The sequence below is a fragment of the Triturus cristatus genome, chromosome 1_1, assembly GCF_964204655.1.
Source record: "Triturus cristatus chromosome 1_1, aTriCri1.1, whole genome shotgun sequence".
Lineage (NCBI taxonomy): Eukaryota > Metazoa > Chordata > Amphibia > Caudata > Salamandridae > Triturus > Triturus cristatus.
This window is the reverse complement of record NC_140579.1, coordinates 397,160,495-397,186,602: the sequence shown is the minus strand read 5'-3', so window position 1 is coordinate 397,186,602 and position 26,108 is coordinate 397,160,495. Positions and strand designations below refer to the sequence as shown.

Sequence of the window (26,108 nt, the reverse complement as noted above, 5' to 3'; positions counted from 1 at the left end):
ACAACTGATTGGGAGGACAAACATAAGAAGAGGGACGAAAGCCATTGAATCAGACAAAGGCAATTGAGACAAGCAAGAAAGTCATGAATCAGGAGTAAGGGGTGGAACCAAAGATCACTCTAAATTTCCCCCAAATATAGTAGAGTTTTGACAACAAAGATAAAGCTATCTGTAGGCAAAACTGTAGGAAGCGGGATTAATCTTGCAGTAACCCCCCCACTTTTTGCCAGACTACTGATGCACTTTGACTCTATGTGCCCAGGTTCCCTGCCAATCAGGTTCCCAGGCCAGTGTTCCTTCCCAAAACTGTACCTTGTACACCTAATTGGCACTTCTTTGGCCACATGTCAGTCCTTTGTAAAAGGTACCATGGGTACCAAGGGCACTGTGGCTAGGGAAGGCTGCAGCTCGTATTGTGCCACCCTTAGAGGCCCTGTACCTTTACACACACAAACACTGCAATTGCAGGCGGCGTGTTTTGGTGCAGAACAAAGTGAAGAGTCGACGTGGCACACATCCATGCCTTCAACCCACTGCTGTGGCATAGGTCAGCCACCCCTCTAGCTGGGTGCACTATACCAGTGGTAAGGGCACAGGTGCTTGAGCCCTGTACCCCTACAGTGACTAGACCAATTCTTAGACATTGTAAGTGCAGTAATGCTATTAAGAGTATATGGTGCTGGGAGTTTGTCATCAAGAACTCCACAGCACCATAATGGCTTTACTGAAAACTGGGAAGTTTGGTATCAAATTTCTCAGCACATTAAACCCACTCTGATGCCAGTGTGGGATTTAATGAAAAACACTCAGAGGGCATCTTCGAGATGGCCCCTGAAAAACAACTAGCCTCTGGTGGGATCCCTGACTGGTAAACACCAGCCTGCCACCACAAGACATGTTTCTGGATCCCTGGGGTGGGAGCCTTTGCTCCATGAGCCCAGACACAAAGCTTTTCCTGTGTTGGGTGTTCACACCTTCCCCAGGTCAGGAAAAGCCATCTGTGGCAGGTTAGTTTCAAAGGCCTTGCAGCCTTTGTAATGTGACCCTCATCCGTTCCTGATATCGGGAGCAGGCCCCCTTCCTGTCTCCCCTCCTTTTCGGCGGGAAGATAGGTGGTAAAAATGAGCCAGCCAAGAGGGGGTGCCCACTTCGCCAACCCCGCCCCCCAGGTGGGGGAGGCGAGGTGAAGCCCATTCTTCAGTGCCCGCCATTTTGCAGATTACAGGCACTCCCCAATCAGGATTAGGCATTGTGCTCACTCCCACACATGGGGTGAGCACACCAAGGGTGTAGTCCCCCAAAGGTCAGTAGCTCATTGGCTACTGACCTCGAGATCCCTAAAATGCCCCCTAAATACAGTATTTAGGGGGCAGCCATGAACCAAGAAGACAGATTCCCGCAACCTACAAAAAAGAAGGACGAAAGAAGATGCCCAACAGAGGAGACTGCAGAGAAGAACTGACTTGGCCCCAGCCCTACCAGCCCACCTGCAGTATCCGGAGATCCTGCGCCAAAAGTTGCCTTGTCCTGCAGCTAGTGACCTCCAGAACGCTGGGAGAACTGACTGCCTTCAACAAACACCACCGGTTCTCCTGTGAACAGCAGTTCTGTTCAAAAGAAAACTCCCAAGGCGGACTCTGAGCCTGCTGAGAACAAAGAAACCCGACGACTGGAATCACCACTGCACCAGTCGCCTAGGGCCCGAGTTCTAGTGGCCCACCAGTCCCAGTGAGCTCCAGAGTACGAGTCCATCATTGGTTGACCCCTCCAGATCTCCCCGACATCACCTGCAGCCTCTGCACGGAGACCCCCCCACCACGAGTGGCCCAGTAAGGTGACATCCGACCTCAAAAGACACCCCTGCATCCAGCCGCCCTGTGTCCTGGAGAAAAGAACCAGAGGTGCACCTATGTCCCTGAGCCCTCCAACGTACTTGCTCAGCTGTTGGTTCCTCCTGAAAGTCTTCATGTACTGAGCCTTCAGCTAAAAACCAAAATTGAAATTCCACGTTGAAAACAACCGGGCACCCGACACCAAAACAGCACCCTGCACCCAGCCGCCGCCGGGGCACCTTGTGTGCTAAAACGGACCCCCCTTTGCCCTGAGCTAAACCCAGGAGCTTTGCTCCCACAACCCAGTGGCCTGCATGTAAACAGTCACCAACTGGAGACAAAAAGTAATCTGTACAGTAAATTCAATACCTTGACTTACCTGTATTTCAAACAACTGCATTTGAACTTGCATTAATTGTTAACAAGGCATATTATTATGCAAAGCATTTATTTCACTTGCCTGTGCCAGGCTTGGCTTAATTCTAGAAATAAAATATTTTTATACAAACAAATTGGCCTGAGTTCAGTCTTCGAGTGTGTGCCATCATTTGCTGATTGAGTGTGTACAACAAATGCTTAACACTACCCTCTGATACAGCATTACTGCTCACCCACACTACCACAAATAGAGAGTAGGCGCTATCTACTTTTACCTCTGCCTACCTTTGTGGTTCCTCTGGACTCTGTGCACACTATACCTCATTTTGGTATAGTATATACAGAACCAGCTTCCTACAAAAACCAATAGGTTTGATGTTTTGATGGTGATGCTATAGAGAAGCCAGCAATGTTCAGAACAGTTGTCTGCAGCTGCCCCTTTGGAGCTACTTGTGGGTGTCACTTGGGGGGAGCTTCAATTCAACATATTATTGATGTATAGTGCCTAGTGTGAAACTAGTCGATCTACATAGCTGTGAGAGTTTTGGTTGTGGTTGGGTCACGAATGAGAGCTGTGGAGTTGAGGCTGAAAGCAGTGCCAATTTTTCAGTGTCTGTCAATGGGTCAAAAAGGGGTTTGGAACAGGGGTTGAATGCTCAACTATTTCTTCGCCTCTCTGCAGAACACAAAGAGCATTGTTCTGGTGTGCCAGTTGTAATTGTAAATATATTGAAAATTGTATGAAGGGGGTACACAGCTGTCAAAATATTGAAAGGTGTGAAAATTAAACAAAAGCGCATACAAGTTTGAGAGGTGAAGGGAAGGAGACATGAAGAACTATGCCCAGGAGAGAGTGAATACATAGTGCTGAAGTGGAAAGAAATTAGATATGAGATATGCAGATTTAGTGTTTCAGAAAGATATACATTAAAAAATAAGCATACATGTTTTTTATAAGAGACTAAAGAAGAGAGTGGTGTGAAAAGAGTAGAGCAGGAATTATTGAGACACTGCAAAGACCATGCCCCTTCAACAAACTATAGCAAAGTTTGTTTCACAGTCTGCTTAAAATGTTTAAATTACTTTGTTTTTGTATATGTATACAACTTTAAACACGCATATGCATGATCTTCGTTTAAAAAAAGAAATTTATTATTTTCAATATAGAACATAAAATAGAAGCTGAAAGCGTACAGAAAATGGATAGACCAGATAATACATAAAATAATTGGTTATAAATAATAACTTAGAATGTAGAATGCATCTACTTTAATAAATAGTTTAAAATATAATACATTCAATAAAAACAATCATGGTATTAAACATATTGCAACATCCCTTAAGATCGATCTATCTTCAATAAATCCCTTAAGATCGATCTATCTTCAATAACTATCACCCCTACCTACAGGTGTCCCTTGTCAAGCTGCCAAATAAAGGACGCAATAATGGTCAGTATTGCAATGCACAGCACAGTAATTCGAAGTCCACCAAAGGTCATCACAGTAGTTCAAAGTCCCACCCCTGAAAACCCATGCAAGGACAGTTAATTCTATCCTCTAATCCTCCTGAGATATCCGAGAGCTAGCAGCTATTTGGTGTTTCAATGTCGGAGTCTGGGGACAGCAAACAGCCCACAAGGCATTCCCATCCACTTTCATGCTGTCCCCGCACTCTCTTCAATTCTCAAAACAAAACAGCACTTCCTGTCCTGCCCATTTAACCAGTTCTTTTCTCCATCTAATCAATTGAGGTCCACGCACAGACTTACAATGCAATGACTTAAGGTAAAATTTAAAGACGAAGGGCTAAGAGGAACCGAGTTAATCATGGAATGAGAATGGACTGGTTTAGTGGAGAATGTAGGAAACTAAAGGGGCTGATAATGAAAGAAGAGAGAAGCCCCAGAGTTAGGTATGATCTTGAAGTTGATACTAATCTAGTAAATACGAGATAAGTGCATACAATGCTAATCCGTAACCAGAAAAGGAAATTTAAAGAGAAATGTTGGGGGAATCTGCTTGAAGCAATTGAAAAAAAATTAAGAAGCTTCTTGAAGTTCATACAGGAAGGCTCAAGCAAAATACAAGGGGTAATGAATTGCATGGTGGAGGAAGCCGCATGGAAAGAGCATTTGGGGGACCTGTATGGAAAAAGGACAGAGCGTAAAAAACGAGATATAATGTCCTGGGAAGGGGTGGATGAAGATATAAAAGTACACTTTACAGTAGACAACATAAAATTTATTATAGTAAAACTAAACTTAACTTGCACGGCTGGCCTTGATAACCTCCCTGTGATTATAATAAAGACATGGTCTGAGTGGTGGGATGAAGTGCGATCTCAAATGCTTTTACTTATATTAGATACAGGTAAAATCCCTGATAGGTGGAGAGGTCCCATAATTAGACCGATACATAAGTAAGGAGATAAGAAGGCCCCAAAAAACTATAGGCTGATCAATCTCCTAGATGTGGGAGAGAAACTATTCATGAAAATATTCTTGGGAATACTGAGGGAATGGGTGGAACAGAGATCAATTGTGTCGGTAGAACAAGCTGGTTTCAAGAGGGCCACTCCACAATTGATCACTGCTTTGCCCTTTGGTCTATCGCATGGAAATCAGTCAAGCAGGGATGGAGGTTGGTCTGCTGGTTCGTAGTTTTCCGTGCAGCTTTTGACCTGGTAAACTGGAATTGCCTATGGGAAACCCTGAAAAAATGTGACATTCCAAAGGGATTACGGTCTATAATACATGAGTTGCATAGGCAAAATTAGGCACATGTCATTAAGGACACCAAAGAGACATTGACATGGAAAATAGTAATTAATAATGGATTTAGACCGGGGTATGTGTTGTCCCCACAACTCTTTTCCACATTTCTAGCTGACCTACCAACTGCTCTTGTGGTGGACAGAAGTCCAAGCCCTAGAATGAATGGCAAACAAATATCTTGCTTGTTGTACACAGACGATTTGGTAGTTTTAGATCAGAAAGAGAAGGGTCTCCAGAGAAAACTGAATGCATTCAGTGAATATTGTAGGTCCAAATACCTAACTGTAAATATGCATAAAACGAAGGTGCTGTGCTTTGGGAAAAAAGTAGATACGTTTAATTGGTACTTGGGCCCCACAAAACTGGAAACAGTAAACAAATATAAATATCTAGGGGTCTGGTTGGAAATGTCCCTGAATTGGCATACCCATATGAAGGCCCTAAATGCTAGGGCCCTTACATCGGTGAGTGGTTTGAAGATATTTAACCGTGACTATGGAGAAATGTCACATAGACCAATGATGAATGCGTTATGGCCATGATACCTCCACAACTACAAAATGGAACATAATTACTTTGTATCGGTGGTAAAAGTGGGTGGAATACTGAGGAAGGGAAATGCATAAAGACCTTAATGTCCCTACCAGACTCATTCATGATACAGGCTTTAGGAAAGTAGGATCTGCTTCTTATGGTTACCCCCACTTTTTGGTTGATGTGATACTGTTTTTGACTAGTCTGGCTGGGATCCTGCTAATCAGGACCCCCATCTATCTGCCTTCTCCTAAAAAAGTTGTGTATGTAATTATGTACACCCCAGTTTGGATACTGGGGTACCCTTGTCAGTCCCTAGTATATAGTACCTATGTACCCAGGACATAGGTACCCCAGAGGTCTCCCATGGGCTGCAGCATGTATTATGCCACCCATGAGAGACCATTCAAAATGGAACTACAGGCCTGCCATTGCAGCCTGTGTAAGTTGGTGCATGCACCACTTGTGAAAGATATAAGTGTACTATATCTAAGGGTCACTGCACTTTAAACCTATAAGTCATAGCAGGCATTTACACTCCTGATGGCAGGGTGCTTGGTTCTAAGTGATAGTGTGCCCCTGCATGAGCAGGACACCCCTGCAGCTTACGGAGTCCATTCTCCCGGGTTGTCGGTGAGGCAGCTATATACGAATATAGAGAGGCATTACGTGACCCCCGCAATGACTGTCTCGAAAATGGCTGCAACGAACCTTATTGTGTTGGGTGTCAAACATGTTGGAATCATACCCCCACACCATTACCGGTGTGGTAGGTATGATTCCAGCCACTCGGAGAGCCCTCCGTTAGTCTCTCAGTGTTCCTGGTACCAGCCTTCTAGTCCAGGACAGTACAAAATGGTTGCTGCCGACCAAAGGCACATTTCTGCCCTCCTGCTGCTGAGCCAAGCTTGAGCAGAGGAAGGCAGGACAGTAGGCATCCTGTCACAGGGAGCTGTGACCACCTCCCAGACAGAATGTAGTGTATTAGGTCCGGGTGGGTGCACTTCCCAGCGCATGAATGTCTGCAATTTTGCAAGTGCAAATGCTTGTTGCCCATTATGCAGCATGTGCATTGGGCTCCAAGTAGCCCCAACCTCTGCCAACTTCTCCTGAAAAGATCCTCAACCACATCGCACCGTGTGCTCGGTGGCCTGTTGTTTTGTAAAGCTGCCAGAGGTTCTCCTGCAGCTCTAGTGTCTTCGACCTGTAGGTCCTGTGGAGGGTCAACAACGTCTTCTTTGGGCTCCCCTGATTTCTTTGGGCTTGCCCTGACTTCCTTGCTTGTGGTGAGTCTCCTGAACCTTGCTGGTCCTCTTCCTGCAAGTTCTTGATTTCCTGTGTGTGTTGCTTTTGCCAAGGCTTGTTGGTGCTCCAGCCAGACACTGACCCCCAGCACTCAACATCCTTCATGGTGCAGCTCGTATCAGCTCCTGGTTGCCCTCAGCGTCACCTGGTCCCCACAGCTGCAGAGTCAATGTCATCGAGATCTATCCTGAAGCACGTGACATCGGTGGGCATTCGTATACCGAGACCCTGGTCACTCTCCAGTTACCCAGACTCTGTCCCTTCTGCTTTCAAGTACTCTTCATCAAGAATCCACGTTTGGATTCCTCCGGACACTTTCTCCTCTTCCAGCAGCGGCACTTTCCTGAAGTCCTCCATTGGGTTTGACTGCGATTTCTGACGCCACTTCACACCTATGCACCTGGCTTCCCTGAGATAGGTAACTTGGGTTCCACAGTATCCACGGGTGGTTTGGCTTTCCAACCTTCTGTCTTCCATGAGGTTTCTTCAGATTCCACTTGGAAGGGTTCTTAATCTTTAAAAATCCAACCACGACATGCACATAGACTTGTACAAAGCATGCATGCGGTTGTGTACTCACACTGCACACGCTCTCCATGGGGTCCCTATATACTCACCTTGGGTGGTTCCTTGGGGTCCCAGCAATTCTACGTCCTCTCAACATTGCCCTGACTTGAGTCTTGGTTATTATAACACTTTTTTTAGCATATGGTTTGTCCCCCCCCCCCCCCAGGCCCATTGTGTATTAGTGCTATTTACAGTGATTTCTTTGCTATAGTATTGTGTGCTTTGTGTATATCTCACCTTGGGTGGTTCCTTGGGGTCCCAGCAATTCTACGTCCTCTCAACATTGCCCTGATTCGAGTCGTGGTTATTATAACACTTTTTTTAGCATATGGTTTGTTCTCCCCCCCAGGCCCATTGTGTATTAGTGCTATTTACTGTGATTTCTTTGCTATAGTATTGTGTGCTTTGTGTATATCTCCATGTGGGAGATACTGGAACGTACTAGAGAGTATTATATAATAAATACATATTTTTATAAATACCTTGTGCTGTTCTTTTCATTTAATCTATACTATAAGATTGCATTCTGGTAAAACAAGCTGCTTTACACTCCTTCAAGACTAAGCCTGAAGACAGCTCTCTACAGCTACAACTTGGATAGCTTTCTAAGGATGTCTGCGACCTCTTAAATCACCATAAGGGTTGTCTGGACTGGTGCAAGATGCTCATTTACATTAGTGGACATCATATACCAGACAAGCTTCTCACACAGGCAATAAGACTAGAGACGGGTATGCCCTCGTGGAATATACAGGCCCAAGTGGCTCTAATAAGATTTTGCAAAAGTCTGAGCTCGGAAGAGGAAAAGAAAGTCTCCCAGTGGTGTAACAACGAGATACAGCAAAGTGATTTAAAATGGGCCAAAAGAGTCCGAAAGAAATTGGAATCTCTATGAGGGAATGTGAAGGTGAAAGTACGCCAACTGGCGATCCAAGTAGAAGGCTCAAAGGGTGAACTGAACATTTTACGGAAGGATCTATCTTGGGAAAGGGACTGGCAGTATTTGAGAGAGAAAAAATAGGTACAGTTTATGCTAAATTCATGGCAGAAGGAAGTATGGTTCCCATATTTGGACATATTACCAACTAGTTGGCTTTGGTGTGAATTATTCAGAACAAGAATCGATATTAATCCCTGGGCAATAAATGAGAGAATAAGAATGGAATTTATTCAACCCAGAGGGAAGTGTGCATGTAAGCTGGACACAAAATGCGATATTGTGCACATATTAATGGATTGTTTAAAAGTGTTACCCTTGTGGAAATTGATTCTATGTCAATTTTCCCAAAATATGGAATTAAGAACTGTGCCCAAGATGTATGTCTCCTTGCATTACCTGGATATTGCAATAGCTATTGGAAGATTCATGATTGCAGTAAAAAGGCCTTGCTTGGAAAAATAAGATGATAAATGTATTTCGGTAAATAAGAAATGGAAGCCTTAGTGAGAGATGAAATCCAACTGGTATCAATTTTAGCTTGATTTTGGTGGAATAATTTTAGACAGGGAAAACTCTGGTAGAAATGTTAAACTTTTATGTATGTGCAATGAAGTGGTATGTCTATAATCAGGAATGTTTATGTGATATTGTTTTCAGCCACAAAATTGTTGATGAAATTATTTATGGTATTAGAACTGCATATACATAGATAAATATGTGAACTATATATACATGTATTTGTGTTTAAAGACCTACGGTCTAAATAAACATTACTTTGGCTGACTGACCATGCATTGTCAATTCACATTTTGCCAAAAAAAATGTCAAATCAGTAAATCTTGTAGAGATTTTATCCTTTTTAGGATGAAGATATCCCCCAAGGAGACAGGCTAAGGGAGTACAAGGGATCGTCCGAAAAGGTACGCCATCGCTCTGCTAAATCTTGATTATAAGATCTTAGCCAAGATTCTGACAGAGAGGCTGAATGGAGTTATAGAGGGTCTACTGAATAGGGATCAAAAAGGCTACATTCGTGGGAGTTGAATTCTAGATCTTACTTATAATTTGATTGGGGCAATTGATTTAGCAACACTTTATAAAATACAACTGTCCATTATTACGTTGGATGCCACAAGGCTTTTGACAGAGTTAACTGGGCCTACTTGAAGTATATACTGAGATTATGTAATCTGGGGAAAACATTTGTAGGGCAGTTACTCTGATCTATCAAACTCCTATAGCCAGAAACCTAGTGAGCGGGAACCTGTCTGCTCCAGTTAAAATCCAAAGGGGCACAAGGCAGGGTTGCCCGTTATTCCTGTTGCTGATTGATCTATATATTAAGACCATAGCTGAAAAGATTAGAAGACAATCCCGGAATACATCCGTTTAAAACTAAGACCTGGGAAAGGAAGGTGGCTCTATATGCCGATGATCTGATGGTATTTACATCCGATTTAAACACTGCAATACCAATAATGTATAAGGAGGAGCAACAGTTTGGTCAGGTTTCTGGTTATGAAATTAATGCGTCAAAGACTGAGTGTATGGCCTGGAATCTAGACACAAGCGTCCATCCAACGAAAAAAGTGATAAGGTATCTGGGCATAATGATTACACACAACATTGAAGATATTACTGATACAAACTTCTACAAAATAAACAAAGAAGTACATAATTCCTTAACGAGCTGGGTTTACCTACCTCTAACATTATTAGGTAGAGTTAATTTAGTGAAAATAATGGTTCTACCTAAACTTATTTTTTTATTACAAAACATCCCCTTGGCATTTAAAGAAGAGGGACTGAAAAACACTCCAGGCAAAAAAAAAACAGTTTTATATGGGCCTCGAAAGGTATTAGGATATCATGGAAGAAGTTAAGCAGAAAGAAATACAAGGGAGGGCTGTGTCTTCCAGATTTAGTTTATTATGCGTGGGTATTCCTTATCAGGGCCGGGAAAATGCTCATGAATGTACCAGACAGCTCAGTCATAGGTACAATGTTTAAGGAGATGCTGCTAGATGTAAAGGGAGGGGACCCGGGCTTTTATATATAAATTTGGTGACCCAAGATCTTTTTAAAACGTTCCCCTAAAGATCTTAAATGGTCTAGCCTCTACATGGTTTAAGGTTAGGAAGTTATTAATGATCGATTATAACAGGGGTTATCGCTACTTTTCCTGATGCTATGCTTCATAGCCTGGGGCTTGATGATAGGAGAAATGTCGCTTAGCGACATTTCTCCTGTCATGTTAGGTCAGGAACCCCCACTTTGCATCTCATTAGAGATGCAAAGCTGGGCGTTAGGAATCCCCACGCTAAAGCAAGGTTTCACGCGTTAGCGTGGCCTTGCTAATTAAGCAATAAAATTATCGCCGCTTTTCCGCCGAAAACGACCGCAAAAGCGGTGATTATTTATTATCGCTAGCTTGTAAATATGCCCCTTAGTTTCCCCCTATGTCCCCACTCGCCAGCTCCGCTCTCTTGGCCAGCACCGGGTGAGGGTTCCTAGGTTTCGTAGAGTGCGTGCAGGAGGCCGCTCCTTTCGCAGCAGGGCAGCCCACCTCTAGAATTCACTGCCCATCCACATCCGGAGCCACACTAACTATTTGGCTTTCAGGAAAGCCATTAAAACGTACCTGTTCCCCACCGTGTAGCCTCCCTCTCCCTCTATGTTAGCTGTTCTGCTGTCAGCGCCGTGACGTCCCTTTGCTGGGGCAGCTGTTGCGCTATATAAATCGCAGTAACATAACATATATATATATATATATATATATTCAATGAAAAAACCAAAGGTTTCACACACGTTATAGTTAGCTGGACATTTTACTCGTAAAAAACCATTGAAATTCCCCCGTTATAGTTAGTTAAGCTAACTATAACTCGCGCGCCCGCAATGCACTGCTGATGACGTCACATATTACATCACTCATGACATAGTCAGTGACATCACTCATGACATCACTGATGACATCTCAAATGACATCACTGATGACATCATCCTTGTGATAGAGTGGCAGACCTCCTCTCACCCTAATATAACCTTTGATACGCACATTCAAAAATAGAGACTAAACTTTTCAAAACAATGGACATACCAATACCAGTTACAACAACCTATTCAGTAATTCTAAGATCCACATACACATCCACTCATTCACCAACAGTCCTATACAGTCACTCATACATGTACTCACTCATCATATGTACTCATACACCTATACATCCTGTTACACAATGCCACTCATCCGTAGAGTTACTCACACACATAGTCACTCATGCTAATAAAGAATCAAACATCCGTTTACTTGCATATAGTTATACACACACCACCACACTTACTTCTACAAAAACTTACTCATACTTAGTCTTTTAAACAATCACTTATAGAAACACATATTTATTCATACAGGAACTCTTTCAATCTCTCACTCTCACATATACTCACTTATATACACCAATAGTCACATATACTAGTTAAAAACATATGTAGTTACTCATAAAGACACTGTTGAGACAGTCATTCACTCACTAACACACCCATACACACACTCATCCACCCATGCAGTCCTGCACACATACTATCTTCAACACATACAAACAGTGAGTCACTCATTCATGCACCTATGCACTACGTAATACCCCCCACCGAACCATGCAGACACTCAGACTGATACTCAAAAAACCAACTAATAACCTATATAGACACTCATGTAGGTACTCACCAACCCATACAGCCACTTATACACAAAGTGAAAGACTGATACAGATATATACATATTTAAACATTACTCACTAAGCCATGTATTCACTATGATACACTTAATCAGTCAGTTACACAATCAATTTTTCAAAAACAAATCATCCATTTAGACACTTATATACCCATTTATTCTTCCATCGACCTTGAGATATACATATATAAAACATATTTAATTTTCAGAAAAACACACATTCACTGGATGATGTCATCAGTGATGTCATCAGTGATGTCATTTGAGATGTCATCAGTGATGTCATGAGTGATGTCACTGACCATGTCATGAGTGATGTAATATGTGACGTCATCAGCAGTGCATTGCGGGCGCGCGAGTTATAGTTAGCTTAACTAACTATAACGGGGGAATTTCAATGGTTTTTTACGAGTAAAATGTCCAGCTAACTATAACGTGTGTGAAACCTTTGGTTTTTTCATTGAATTTCTAAGGTTTTTTAAATGCTAATTCCTAACTATAACGTGTGTGAAACCTATGGTGTTTTCACTGAATTTCTAAGGTTTTTTAAATGCTAATTCCTAACTATAACGTGTGTGAAACCCATGGTTTTTTCAGTGAACTTGCAAGGTTTTTTAAATGCTAATTCCTAACTATAACGTGTGTGAAACCCATGGTTTTTTCAGTGAATTTGCAAGGTTTTTTAAATGCTAATTTTTTTTTTTTCTTCTATTTTTTTAAACATATTTTTAATTTAATGTTCTAACCTTTTATAAAGACTATGCTTAAATTTTTAAAATTCTTTAATATGTTTTTTTAAATATATTTCATAAAATAAACATTTAAAAATTTTTATACTGTGCATGATTATACATGGAAAGGAGCTGGGTGTGTGCTAAGAGGAGTCTGCTTCTGCACCAAAAAAAAATCGCTCCCCCTTTTTCCTACTAATGCAACTGTGAAATCACCAGAGCAAAACGCAATAAATCTCTGCCTGTAATTCCTATTTGCACACAGAGTCATGTTTTCACATTAGTCCCAAAACGAAATTTCTTTGCCAATTTGAATGCACACTTACTGCTCTTTTTTTTTGGCAAGTGAAAATCACTTTTACAGACTGACACATTATGAAACCACTTTTCAGTTTTTTTTAAAAGCCCATGTCCAGACTGCTTTTTCAGACCACCACCATGTGTATCCTCGGTGACTGCCTACACTCCAGCAAGGGCAACCAGCCTTAGTGATGCTGAATGTATTTGCATTACAGACTGAAACCTCAAAACCCCACTCGCTTCTAAATACTGTGCATGATTATACATGGTAAGCAGCTGGGTGTGTGCTAAGAGTCTGCTTCTTCCCCCAAAAAATCGCTCCCCCTTTTTCCTACTAATGCAACTGTGAAATCACCAGAGCAAAACGCAATAAATCTCTGCCTGTAATTCCTATTTGCACACAGAGTCATGTTTTCACATTAGTCCCAAAACGAAATTTCTTTGCCAATTTAAATGCACACTTACTGCTCTTTTTTTTTGGCAAGTGAAAATCACTTTTACAGACTGACACATTATGAATCCACTTTTTAGATTTTTTTAAATGCACATGTCCAGACTGCTTTTTCAGACCACCACCATGTGTATCCTCGGTGACTGCCTACACTCCAGCAAGGGCAACCAGTCTTAGTGATGCTGAATGTATTTGCATTACTGACTGCAACCTCAAACCCTTAAAGTATTCCTTATTTTTACCAGTACACCTTAATTTATCATGAAAAAATAGTTCATATTATTTTACATGTTCCTCACATTTAAATTTCTCCCAAAACAGAAAATAATAAACACAACTTCTACAAAAGGAATTCCAATTCTATTATTCATTTCTTAATTTACCATATACATCCCCTCTCAAACTCATAACTCACCTTTAAAATTAGTTAGTTGTGAAAGAAATGTGGCACTCAAACAGCAGATTATCAGAGCCAGGATCTCTGTTCTCTACACCTCTCTCCTCTCAGCAGAACCAGAAAATGGCAAAGTTTCCCTCTATTTTTCCACACATATACATGTAAGTTTCAAATCTCAGTGCTTCCCCCTTTTTTTCAAATGTAATCACACATTTCTATTGGTTGAAAACCAACCCTTTTCTTAAAGTACCCTTCCCCCAACTTGACTTCTGCCTGCCACCATAGCAACAGCTCATGGAACACTGCTGTGTGGAGTTAGGTCAGAAGTTCGCCAAACCATGTTTCAATTCCACAGAGCAAGAGTGCTTGACTTTTCAAACCTTACAGCAAATCCATAGTACTGTTCTTTGGTAACACATTTTTCTGTACCAATACAAAACATGCTTCTATAAATTTACACATACAGCCTAGTTTTTAGTGTAGAATGGTATGAAACAGCCAATCAGTTCTTTTTTTTTTATTTAAAAATATGTATGCCTCCATTTCCAAACTGTTTTTCATTTCTTTTTCCCATTCTACTGAATTACACCTCCTGAGTGCATCCAGATCTCCTTTGAAGATGTTCACAGTGTGGATTGTAGGGCACAGCTATGTCTTCTAGAGTGAAAAGTTTGCAGAGAAAACAGATATGGTGAGAGACCTTGCTTTACCAAATGTAGACATTAAATGGATTGGTCAGAGAGGGTTAAAGTGGCACCAATTGATGCCATTGGTGAAATCCTTCATGCAAAACCAACACCCTGACCTCATAATAGTGCACTGTGGTGGCAATGACCTAGGCACTTTGACTGGGGTAGGTCTGGAAATGCTTATGAAGGACACCTTTGCACAACTGTTTTCTCTTTTCCCTAAAACTGCGTTTGTGTTTTCCAACATATGCCAAAGGCAAAAATGGAACTGGTCCAATCATTTCTGTCCGCAAATTGACAAAGCAAGAAAGCACGTCAACAAATCTGTTTCTGCTTTCCTCCGTGACTATGGTATGGGTGCCATTTACCACAACAACTTGCGTTATGACATGCAAGACATTTATAGAGGAGATGGTGTGCACTTCAATGATGAAGGGAACAGAGTCTTCCTCTTGAACCTTAGACTCTGCATCGGTACTTACTTGTAGGTACCAATAAAAAATCACTTCATAAACACAACGGCTCTTTTTAGAGCCCCCTAATATCTAAACACTTAAATCTGTATTTCATTTCTTTTTTTTTTTTTTTTTTTACCGTACGCGTAAGGTGAGCTTACCGTACGCGTACCCCGTGATTTTTTTAAAAATCAATAAATGTTTTTTGTACTTTTCTGTCCTTCTTTGACCCCCTCACAAATGTAAGGGGGTCTGTAACTCTCCTCCTTGCCCCCTTTTCTTGTTTTCACTCTTTTTTTTCTGAGTGAAACACACAAAATGGCGGCCGCCGCTTCCTGGTTTCGGCCGATTCGAATGTTTACTAAGATCTAAGAGCCAATCAGAATCGCGCTCGCGCACGCCACCGTACGCGTACGGTAAGCTTACGGTAAGCGTACCGTAAGCTGGCTCAGATATATATATTGATTTAAAGGCTATTTTCTCAGAATCTACTGAACAGATTTACACCAAACCTACAAAAGGCACTTCCTTGACCTAGGGACTACCTCTCTGCCAAATTTCTAGTAATTCTGTTCAGCCGTTCAGGCTGTAGCCCTGTCTAAAGGTCCTATGGAAAAATGCATGGGAAAAACGCGTTTTGGGACCCCCCTTTTATCTCAGCCCCCGCTTGAGGAATCCCCCCGAGACTTTCAGGGTAGGAGCGGAGCGTAGCGCCCCACCTATTTTGAGAAATTCGCGAGGATTCATCAACCGGCGCCAAAGTTATTCAAAATAGAATGTTGCGGATTTCCTATGGAAAAGGGGTCCTAACTATAACTACCTACTGGCGACCGCCAGTAGGTAATATATATATATATATATATATATATATATATATATATATATATATATATATATATGTAGAATGGCAATGGTTTCTCTGCACCTCCACGGCAATGGCGAACAGAGACGCGAACCCAGCGAAGTGAGGTTTAAATGGAGTTCTTTATTTTCTGGAACCTCGAACCTCACGCGTTTCGGGCTTCAGAAGCCCTTGCTCACAAGTCAGTTTGCCCATGTTCACCATTGTTTTTAAATACTTAACAGTGATTAAAGTGCTAACATCACGTGGTGCATAGACATAGAAAGTGGATGAAACACTGCAAGACATAAATATTGCGGTAAGTCTGTTTTCTAAACATGTTGTTATTCTTAACTGCTTACATGCTTATGTGAATGACCAATTCATTACATTTTACGACCAAACCATGCTGATAATACATAAAATTATCCTAAAAGCATATACCTATAATAAATAGAATTTTTATGAAATTTATATAAAAAAACCGTTTTATTAATATTATATATATATAGTTAACTGTGCAAAAGATCTTTATTATTTTTAATTTTTTTATTTAAAAAAAAATAAAAATAAAAATCAATGCAAAGATTTAATTGGTCAGAGATATATTACTCTTCTGGTCATTCACCCGTACCAACATGATTATTATATCAGCCTGACATATTTAAGGCCACAGGTGCACGTCAGAACGTACACTACAAATTCTGTTTTGCAGTTGAATCTACCCTGAATTTTCACTGCAATGGGGCTAAAGGGAGTAGAGTATGTGTCGGTGTTAACTCCGAACTTGCATGCTCTGCAGGTGGAACATTTAACAAACCCCTGCTTGGGTTGTAACCATGGTTTTGCAGCCGCTAGCTCCGGAAAAGGTTTCACGATCTGAGATTTCATGGAAGGGCCCTTCCTATGAGTAATCGTGGGATGCTCTGGTAACATAGGAGCTAGAACACCATCTGTCATAATGATTGGCCAATTTCGTTTGACAATCGACCTAATCTGTCTTTCTTGTCTGTTGTACGCCGCAATGAGTCTGGGAGCATTGCTCAGATTGTCATTAGCTACTGATTGGTTATTGGAGGATAAAAGTGTTGTCCTGGATTTTAAATCCACTTTAGATATGGCCTCATTAAGGATAGATTCTTTATAGCCTCTGATGCGAAATCTGGTTAGTGCCTCTTGTTTACAGATTTCGTAATCCTCTATTGTACTACAGATACGTTTGAGGCGTGTTAGCTCACCTAGAGGAATGCTTCTGATGGTGTGGTGGGGATGCGCACTGCTGGCGTGTAAAGTGGTGTTCCCTGCTGTTGTTTTCCTATGTAGGGAGGTGGCCAGCTGATTGTTTTTAACATAGATTTTAACATCTAAAAATTCTATTTGCGTCGTACTCAAATGAGATGTAAATTTGAGATTGTAGATGTTGCTATTGATCTTGTCAACAAAATTCTTTGCGCTTAATTCATCCCCTCTCCAAATAATGAGAACATCATCAATATACCGCCACCACTGAATTACATGGGTGCGGTACTCCTCTTGAAATGTACATTTGAGGACCTGCTCCTCCCACCAACCTACATGCAAGCATGCATAGCTGGGGGGAAAACAGGCCCCCATAGCTACGCCTCTCTTCTGTACATGCACTTCGTTTCCAAACATGAAAAAGTTGTTAAACAGACACCATGTTACTAGATCTACTAACATCTTGTTATGATTGTACATTTCTAAAGGTCTTGTTCCCAGAAAGTGTGACAGGGCATTTAGCCCTGTTTTGTGTTCGATGCTAGTATAAAGTGATTCAATATCTAATGAAATGAGCAGTAAATCATCTGTCCATTGTATGTTTGTCAGTTTATTTAGTAAATCACCGGTGTCTCTGATGTACGTCGGGAGTTCTTTAACCAGATCTTGTAGAAAAAAATCCACATACTGTGTAATGTGTTCTCCCATGCTGCCAATGGCTGCTATTATAGGTCTTCCTGGCACTGGTAAAATGCATTTATGAACTTTAGGAATAAAGTATAACCTAGGTAGGATTGGGTGTTTCAGAAATAAAAAGTTAAATTCATCGGAGGAAATACACCCATCTCTCTTCCATTGTAGCAGTTTGCCTTTTAACCCATTTCTGGCAACACTGTACGTTTTGTAATCAACTTTTTCATAGCATGTTTTGTCGTTCAGATGCCTTTGTGCTTCTATTATATAGTCCTTTTGAGGCCAAAGTACATTACATCCTTTATCCGATTTCGTTACCAAAATATCGTGATTAGATTCAAGTTTTTTCATAAGCTCACAGTATTTGATTTCCTGATAGCTCTTATGACGCTTTTTGTGTTTTGTTCGGTGGTGTAGTTTTTTGATTTCCTCAACTACCACCTCATGAAAAATGTCAATAGCATCTTTTTGGCATCATTGGAATAAATCGTGATTTTGGTTTAAAAGGGCTTATACCGGCACCGCTTTGCTTGATATTTGCGGCGGCTAAGCGCTCTTGCGTATTCAACAGATCAATATTTTCCTGTGTCAGCTAACTATAACACCCCTGAAACCTATGTTTTTTTCTCTGAATTTCTAAGGTTTTTTAAATGCTAATTTCTAACTATAACGTCTCTGAAACCTATGTTTTTTTAAGTGAATTTCAAAGCTTTTTTAAATGCTAATTTCTAACTATAACGTCTCTGAAACCTATGTTTTTTTTCAGTGAATTTCAAGGGTTTTTTAAATGCTAATTTGTGTAAGTGTGATAGTAGTTATACCTATTTTTTTGTACTGATTTTCTACAGTTTAACTGTTGATTTATAAATATTTTATCAAATAACATTATATATTTTTCTGAAAATTGCCAAATTAAAAAAAAAAAAAAAAATCAAACTGAAATATAAATTTTTTTGTTTTCATTTTTTATTTTAATATGAGTCCCGCACTCAAAGCGTACACATCACACGGTGAGTGCCCGGATTCTAGCCACCATTTTAGAAAAGTCGTGAAGGATTCGCGTACTGTGTGCGACGTCTGCGTGTTTTTCAGTTACATCATATACATTTATTATTACGTGATGTGCGCGATTGGTATTCGACCAGTCTGCGACTCCTGCTCCCGTGCATTCGCGACACATGCACATTACGGTACGAGATGCTTGAGCGGTGGAGGGTCCCACGTGACGTCGTATACGTGCTGGGGCGCGTTGGGTGTGTATGTTCCAAAATGATATGTATGTGTCTTTAATATACATATTAGGGCAAGAGATTATCGAAGATATTTATAAAAATATATATATAATAAACTTATATTATTTTTAAATATATTTTCGCGAATTCGGGTGCATGCATCATGAGTGCAGAGAACCAGGTCAGCAGAGCTGCTGTAGATCCAGAGAAACCAGGTCAGCAGAGCCGTTGTAGAGCCAGAGAACCAGGTCAGCAGAGCAGCTCTAGAGCCTACGAAGCAGGTCAGCAGAGCTGCTCTAGAACCAGAGACACAGGTCAGCAGAGCTGCTCTAGAGCCAGAGACCCAGGTCAGCAGAGCTGCTCTAGAGCCAGAGACCCAGGTCAGCAGAGCTGCTCTCGAGACAGAGAAACAGGTCAGCAGAGCTGCTGTAGAGCCACAGAAACCAGGTCAGCAGAGCTGCTTTAGAGGGAGAGAACCAGGTCAGCAGAGCTGTTTTAGAGGGAGAGAACCAGGTCAGCAGAACTGCTTTAGAGCCAGAGAACCAGGTTAGCAGAGCTGCTCTAGAGCCAGAGAACCAGGTCAGCAGAGATGCTTTAGAGCCATAGAACCAAGTCAGCAGAGCTGCTCTAGAGGCAGAGAACCAGGTCAGCAAAACTGCTTTAGAGGGAGAGAACCAGGTCAGCAGAGCTCTTTAGAGGGAGAGAACCAGGTCAGCAGAGCTGCTTTAGAGCCAGATAACCAGGTCAGCAGAGCTGCTTTAGAGCCATAGAACCAGGTCAGCAGAGCTGCTCTAGTGGCAGAGATCCAGGTCAGCAGAGCTGCTTTAGAGGGAGAGAACCTGGTCAACAGAGCTACTGTAGAGGCAGAGAACCAGGTCAGCAGAGCTGATTTAGAGGGAGAGAACCAGGTCAGCAGAGCTGCATGAGAGCCAGAGCACCAGGTCAGCAGAGCTGCTCTAGAGCCAGAGAACCAGGTCAGCAGAGCTGCTTTAGAGCCATAGAACGAGGTCAGCAGAGCTGCTTTAGAGCCAGAGAACCAGGTCAGCAGAGCTGCTCTAGAGCCTAAGAACCAGGTCATCAGAGCTGCTCTAGAGCAAGCGAACCAGGTCAGCAGAGCTGCTCTAGAGCAAGAGAACCAGGTCAGCAGAGCTGCTGTAGAGCCAGAGAAACCTGGTCAGTAGAGCTGCTTTAGAGCGAGAGAACCAGGTCAGCAGAGCTGCTTTAGAGGGAGAAAACCAGGTCAGCAGAGCTGCTTTAGAGCCAAGGGACCAGGTCAGCAGAGCTGCTCTAGAGCCAGAGAACCAGGTCAGCAGATCTGCTTTAGAACCAGAGAACCAGGTCAGCAGAGCTGTTGTAGAGCCAGAGAACTAGGTCAGCAGAGCTGCTCTAGAGCCTAAGAACTAGGTCAGCAGAGCTGCTCTAGAGCCAGAGAACCAGGTCAGCAGAGCTGCTCTAGAGCCAGAGAACCAGGTCAGCAGAGCTGCTTTAGAGCCAGAGAACCAGGTCAGCAGAGCTGCTATAGAGGCAGAGAACAAGGTCAGCAAAGCTGTTGTAGAGCCAGAGAACTAGGTCAGCAGAGCTGCTCTAGAGCCTAAGAACTAGGTCAGCAGAGCTGCGCTAGAGCCAGAGAACCAGGTCAGCAGAGCTGCTTTAGAGCCAGAGAACCAGGTCAGCAGAGCTGCTATAGAGGCAGAGAACAAGGTCAGCAAAGCTGCTCTAGAGCCAGAGAGAACCAGGTCAGCAGAGCCGCTTTAGAGCCAGAGAACCAGGTCAGCAGAGCTGCTATAGAGGCAGAGAACCAGGTGAGCAGAGCTGCTTTAGAGCCATAAAACCAGGTCAGCAGAACCGCTCTAGAGGCAGAGAACCAGGTCAGCAGAGCTGATTTAGAGGGAGAGAACCAGGCCAGCAGAGCTGCATTAGAGCTAGAGAACCAGGCCAGCAGAGCAGCTCTAGAGCCAGAGAACTAGTCCAGCAGAGCTGCTCTAGAGGGAGAGAGCCAGGTCAGCAGAGCTACCTTAGAGCCAGAGAACCAGGTCAGCAAATCTGCTCTCGAGCCAGAGAGAACCACGTCAGCAGAGCTGCTTTAGAGCCAGAGAACCAGGTCATCAGAGCTGCTCTAGAGGGAGAGAGCCAGGTCAGCAGAGCTACTTTAGAGCCAGAGAACCAGGTCAGCAAAGCTGCTCTAGAGCCAGAGAGAACCAGGTCAGCAGAGCTGCATTAGAGCCAGAGCACCAGGTCAGCAGAGCTGCTGTAGAGCCAGAGAACCAGGTCAGCAGAGCTGCGGTAGAGCCAGAGAAACCAGCTCAGTAGAGCTGCTTTAGAGCGAGAGAACCAGGTCAGCAGAGCTGCTTTAGAGCCAAGGGACCAGGTCAGCAGAGCTGCTCTAGAGCCAGAAACCCAGGTCAGCAGAACTGCTTTAGAGCCAGAGAATCAGGTCAGGAGAGCTGCTTTAGAGCCAGAGAACCAGGTCAGCAGAGCTGCTCTAGAGCCTGAGAACCAAGTCAGCAGAGCTGCATTAGAGCCATAGAACCAGGTCAGCAGAGCTGTTTTAGAGCCAGAAAACTAGGCCAGCAGAGCTGCTCTACAGCCAGAGAACCACCAGGTCAACAGAGGTGCTGTAGAGCCAGAGAACCAGGTCAGCAGAACTGCTTTAGAGCCATTGAACTGGGTCAGCAGAGCTGCTTTAGAGCCAGAGAATCAGGACAGCAGAGCTGTTGTAGAGCCAGAGAACCAGGTCAGCGGAGCTGCTCTAGAGCCTAAGGACTAGGTCAGCAGAGCTGCTTTAGAGCCAGAGAACCAGGTCAGCAGAGCTGCTTTAGAGCCAGAGAACCAGGTCAGCAGAGCTGCTATAGAGGCAGAGAACAAGGTCAGCAAAGCTGCTCTAGAGCCAGAGAGAACCAGGTCAGCAGAGCCGCTTTAGAGGGAGAGAACCAGGTCAGCAGAGCTGCTCTAGAGCCAGAGAACCAGGTCAGCAGAGCTGCTCTAGAGCCAGAGAACCAGGTCAGCAGAGCTGCTTTAGAACCAGAGAACCAGGTCAGCAGAGCTGTTGTAGAGCCAGAGAACCAGGTCAGCAGAGCTGCTCTAGAGCCTAAGAACTAGGTCAGCAGAGCTGCTCTAGAGCCAGAGAACCAGGTCAGCAGAGCTGCTCTAGAGCCAGAGAACCAGGTCAGCAGAGCTGCTATAGAGGCAGAGAACAAGGTCAGCAAAGCTGCTCTAGAGCCAGAGAACCAGGTCAACAGAGGTGCTGTAGAGCCAGAGAAACCAGGTCAGTAAAGCTGCTTTAGAGGGAGAGAACCAGGTCAGCAGAGCTGCTCTAGAGCCAGAGAACCCGGTCAGCAGAGCTGCTCTAGAGCCAGAGAACCAGGTCAGCAGAGCTGCTTTAGAGACAGAGAACCAGGTCAGCAGAGCTGCTTTAGAGACAGAGAACAAGGTCAGCAAAGCTGCTCTAGAGCCAGAGAGAACCAGGTCAGCAGAGCTGCTTTAGAGGGAGAGAACCAGGTCAGCAGAGCTGCTTTAGAGCCAAGGGACCAGGTCAGCAGAGCTGCTCTAGAGCCAGAGAACCAGGTCAGCAGAACTGCTTTAGAGCCAGAGAATCAGGTCAGGAGAGCTGCTTTAGAGCCAGAGAACCAGGTCAGCAGAGCTGCTCTAGAGCCTGAGAACCAAGTCAGCAGAGCTGCATTAGAGCCATAGAACCAGGTCAGCAGAGCTGTTTTAGAGCCAGAAAACTAGGCCAGCAGAGCTGCTCTACAGCCAGAGAACCAGGTCAACAGAGGTGCTGTAGAGCCAGAGAACCAGGTCAGCAGAACTGCTTTAGAGCCATTGAACTGGGTCAGCAGAGCTGCTTTAGAGCCAGAGAATCAGGACAGCAGAGCTGTTGTAGAGCCAGAGAACCAGGTCAGCGGAGCTGCTCTAGAGCCTAAGAACTAGGTCAGCAGAGCTGCTCTAGAGGCAGAGAACAAGGTCGCAAAGCTGCTATAGAGGCAGAGAACAAGGTCAGCAAAGCTGCTCTAGAGCCAGAGAGAACCAGGTCAGCAGAGCCGCTTTAGAGGGAGAGAACCAGGTCAGCAGAGCTGCTCTAAAGCCAGAGAACCAGGTCAGCAGAGCTGCTTTAGAACCAGAGAACCAGGTCAGCAGAGCTGTTGTAGAGCCAGAGAACCAGGTCAGCAGAGCTGCTCTAGAGCCTAAGAACTAGGTCAGCAGAGCTGCTCTAGAGCCAGAGAACCAGGTCAGCAGAGCTGCTCTAGAGCCAGAGAACCAGGTCAGCAGAGCTGCTCTAGAGCCAGAGAACCAGGTCAGCAGAGCTGCTTTAGAACCAGAGAACCAGGTCAGCAGAGCTGTTGTAGAGCCAGAGAACCAGGTCAGCAGAGCTGCTCTAGAGCCTAAGAACTAGGTCAGCAGAGCTGCTCTAGAGCCAGAGAACCAGGTCAGCAGAGCTGCTTTAGAGCCAGAGAACCAGGTCAGCAGAGCTGCTATAGAGGCAGAGAACAAGGTCAGCAAAGCTGCTCTAGAGCCAGAGAACCAGGTCAACAGAGGTGTTGTAGAGCCAGAGAAACCAGGTCAGTAAAGCTGCTTTAGAGGGAGAGAACCAGGTCAGCAGAGCTGCTCTAGAGCCAGAGAACCTGGTCAGCAGAGCTGCTCTAGAGCCAGAGAACCAGGTCAGCAGAGCTGTTGTAGAGCCAGAGAACCAGGTCAGCAGAGCTGCTCTAGAGCCTAAGAACTAGGTCAGCAGAGCTGCTTTAGAGCCAGAGAACCAGGTCAGCAGAGCTGCTATAGAGGCAGAGAACAAGGTCAGCAAAGCTGCTCTAGAGCCAGAGAGAACCAGGTCAGCAGAGCCGCTTTAGAGCCAGAGAACCAGGTCAGCAGAGCTGCTATAGAGGCAGAGAACCAGGTGAGCAGAGCTGCTTTAGAGCCATAGAACCAGGTCAGCAGAACCGCTCTAGAGGCAGAGCACCAGGTCAGCAGAGCTGCTCTAGAGCCAGAGAACCAGGCCAGCAGAGCAGCTCTAGAGCCAGAGAACTAGTCCAGCAGAGCTGCTGTAGAGCCAGAGAAACCAGGTCAGCAGAGCTGCTTTAGAGTCAGAGAACCAGGTCAGCAAATCTGCTCTCGAGCCAGAGAGAACCACGTCAGCAGAGCTGCTTTAGAGCCAGAGAACCAGGTCATCAGAGCTGCTCTAGAGGGAGAGAGCCAGGTCAGCAGAGCTACTTTAGAGCCAGAGAACCAGGTCAGCAAAGCTGCTCTAGAGCCAGAGAGAACCAGGTCAGCAGAGCTGCATTAGAGCCAGAGCACCAGGTCAGCAGAGCTGCTGTAGAGCCAGAGAACCAGGTCAGCAGAGCTGCGGTAGAGCCAGAGAACCAGGTCAGCAGAGCTGCGGTAGAGCCAGAGAAACCAGGTCAGTAGAGCTGCTTTAGAGCGAGAGAACCAGATCAGCAGAGCTGTTTTATAGGGAGAGAACCAGGTCAGCAGAGCTGCTTTAGAGCCAAGGGACCAGGTCAGTAGAGCTGCTCTAGAGCCAGAGAACCAGGTCAGCAGAACTGCTTTAGAGCCAGAGACTCAGGTCAGGAGAGCTGCTTTAGAGCCAGAGAACCAGGTCAGCAGAGCTGCTCTAGAGCCTGAGAACCAAGTCAGCAGAGCTGCATTAGAGCCATAGAACCAGGTCAGCAGAGCTGTTTTAGAGCCAGAAAACTAGGCCAGCAGAGCTGCTCTAGAGCCAGAGAACCAGGTCAACAGAGGTGCTGTAGAGCCAGAGAAACCAGGTCAGTAAAGCTGCTTTAGAGGGAGAGAACCAGGTCAGCAGAACTGCTTTAGAGCCATTGAACTGGGTCAGCAGAGCTGCTTTAGAGCCAGAGAATCAGGTCAGCAGAGCTGTTGTAGAGCCAGAGAACCAGGTCAGCGGAGCTGCTCTAGAGCCTAAGAACTAGGTCAGCAGAGCTGCTCTAGAGCCAGAGAACCAGGTCAGCAGAGCTGCTTTAGAGGGAGAGAAACAGATCAGCAGAGTTGCTTTAGAGTCAGAGAACCAGGCCAGCAGAGCTACTTTAGAACCAGAGAACCAGGTCAGCCGAGCTGCTTTGGAGCCAGAGAACCAGGTCAGCAGAGCTGCTCTAGAGCCTGAGAACCAGGTCAGCAGAGCTGCTCTAGAGCCAGAGAAACCAGGTCAGTAAAGCTGCTTTAGAGGGAGAGAACCAGGTCAGCAGAGCTGCTCTAGAGCCAGAGAACCATGTCAGCAGAACTGCTTAGGAGCCATTGAACCGGATCAGCAGAGCTGCTTTAGAGCCAGAGAACCAGGTCAGCAGAGCTGTTGTAGAGCCAGAGAACCAAATCAGCAGAGCTGCTCTGTAGCCTAAGAACTAGGTCAGCAGAGCTGCTCTAGAGCCAGAGAACCAGGTCAGCAGACCTGCTGTAGAGCCAGAGAAACCAAGTCAGCAAAGTTGCTTTAGAGGGAGAGAACCAGGTCAGCAGAGCTGCTTTAGAGCCAGAGAACCAGGCCAGCAGAGCTGCTCCAGCTGACACTGACTGACTGACACTGATTGACTGACACTCACTGACACTGACGGACACTGATTGACTGACACTGACTGACTGACACTGACTGACACTGACTGACTGACACTGACACTGACTGACTGACACTGACTGACACTGACTGACACTGACTGACACTGACTGACTGACACTGACACTGACTGACTGACACTGACTGACACTGACTGACTACTCTCTACTACTCTACTACTCACTCTCTACTGCTCTCTCGCTACTACTCACTCTCTACTACTCACTCTCTACTACTCTCTTCTACTCACTCTCTACTACTCTACTACTCTCTACTACTCACTCTCTACTACTCTCTACTACTCACTCTCTACTACTCACTCTCTACTACTCACTCTCTTCTACTCACTCTCTACTACTCACTCGCTACTACTCTCTACTACTCTCTACTGCTACTCTACTACTCACTCTCTACTATTCTCTACTACTCTCTACCACTCTCTCTACTGCTCTCTATTACTCT

General features: G+C 44.3%; 1 protein-coding gene and 1 long non-coding RNA gene across 9 annotated transcripts in view; one reads left to right on the top strand and one right to left on the bottom strand.

Moving 5' to 3' along the window:
- The window catches only part of LOC146870300 (stAR-related lipid transfer protein 3-like), a 545,134-nt gene that overhangs the window by 407,984 nt on the left and 111,042 nt on the right, over positions 1-26,108 (bottom strand). The window lies entirely within an intron of this gene.
- Positions 1-26,108, top strand: part of LOC146870301 (uncharacterized) — a 336,625-nt gene that overhangs the window by 284,692 nt on the left and 25,825 nt on the right. For 3 of the 5 annotated variants that reach the window (XR_014971941.1, XR_014971927.1, XR_014971939.1), the window contains exon 4: positions 9,196-9,252. The exons of 1 other annotated variant lie outside the window; for it this stretch is intronic. This is a non-coding gene — a long non-coding RNA (uncharacterized LOC146870301). Of the gene's footprint in view, positions 1-9,177; positions 9,253-26,108 lie in introns of all 5 variants that reach the window. One more of the 5 variants, XR_014971940.1, reaches the window with a different exon arrangement.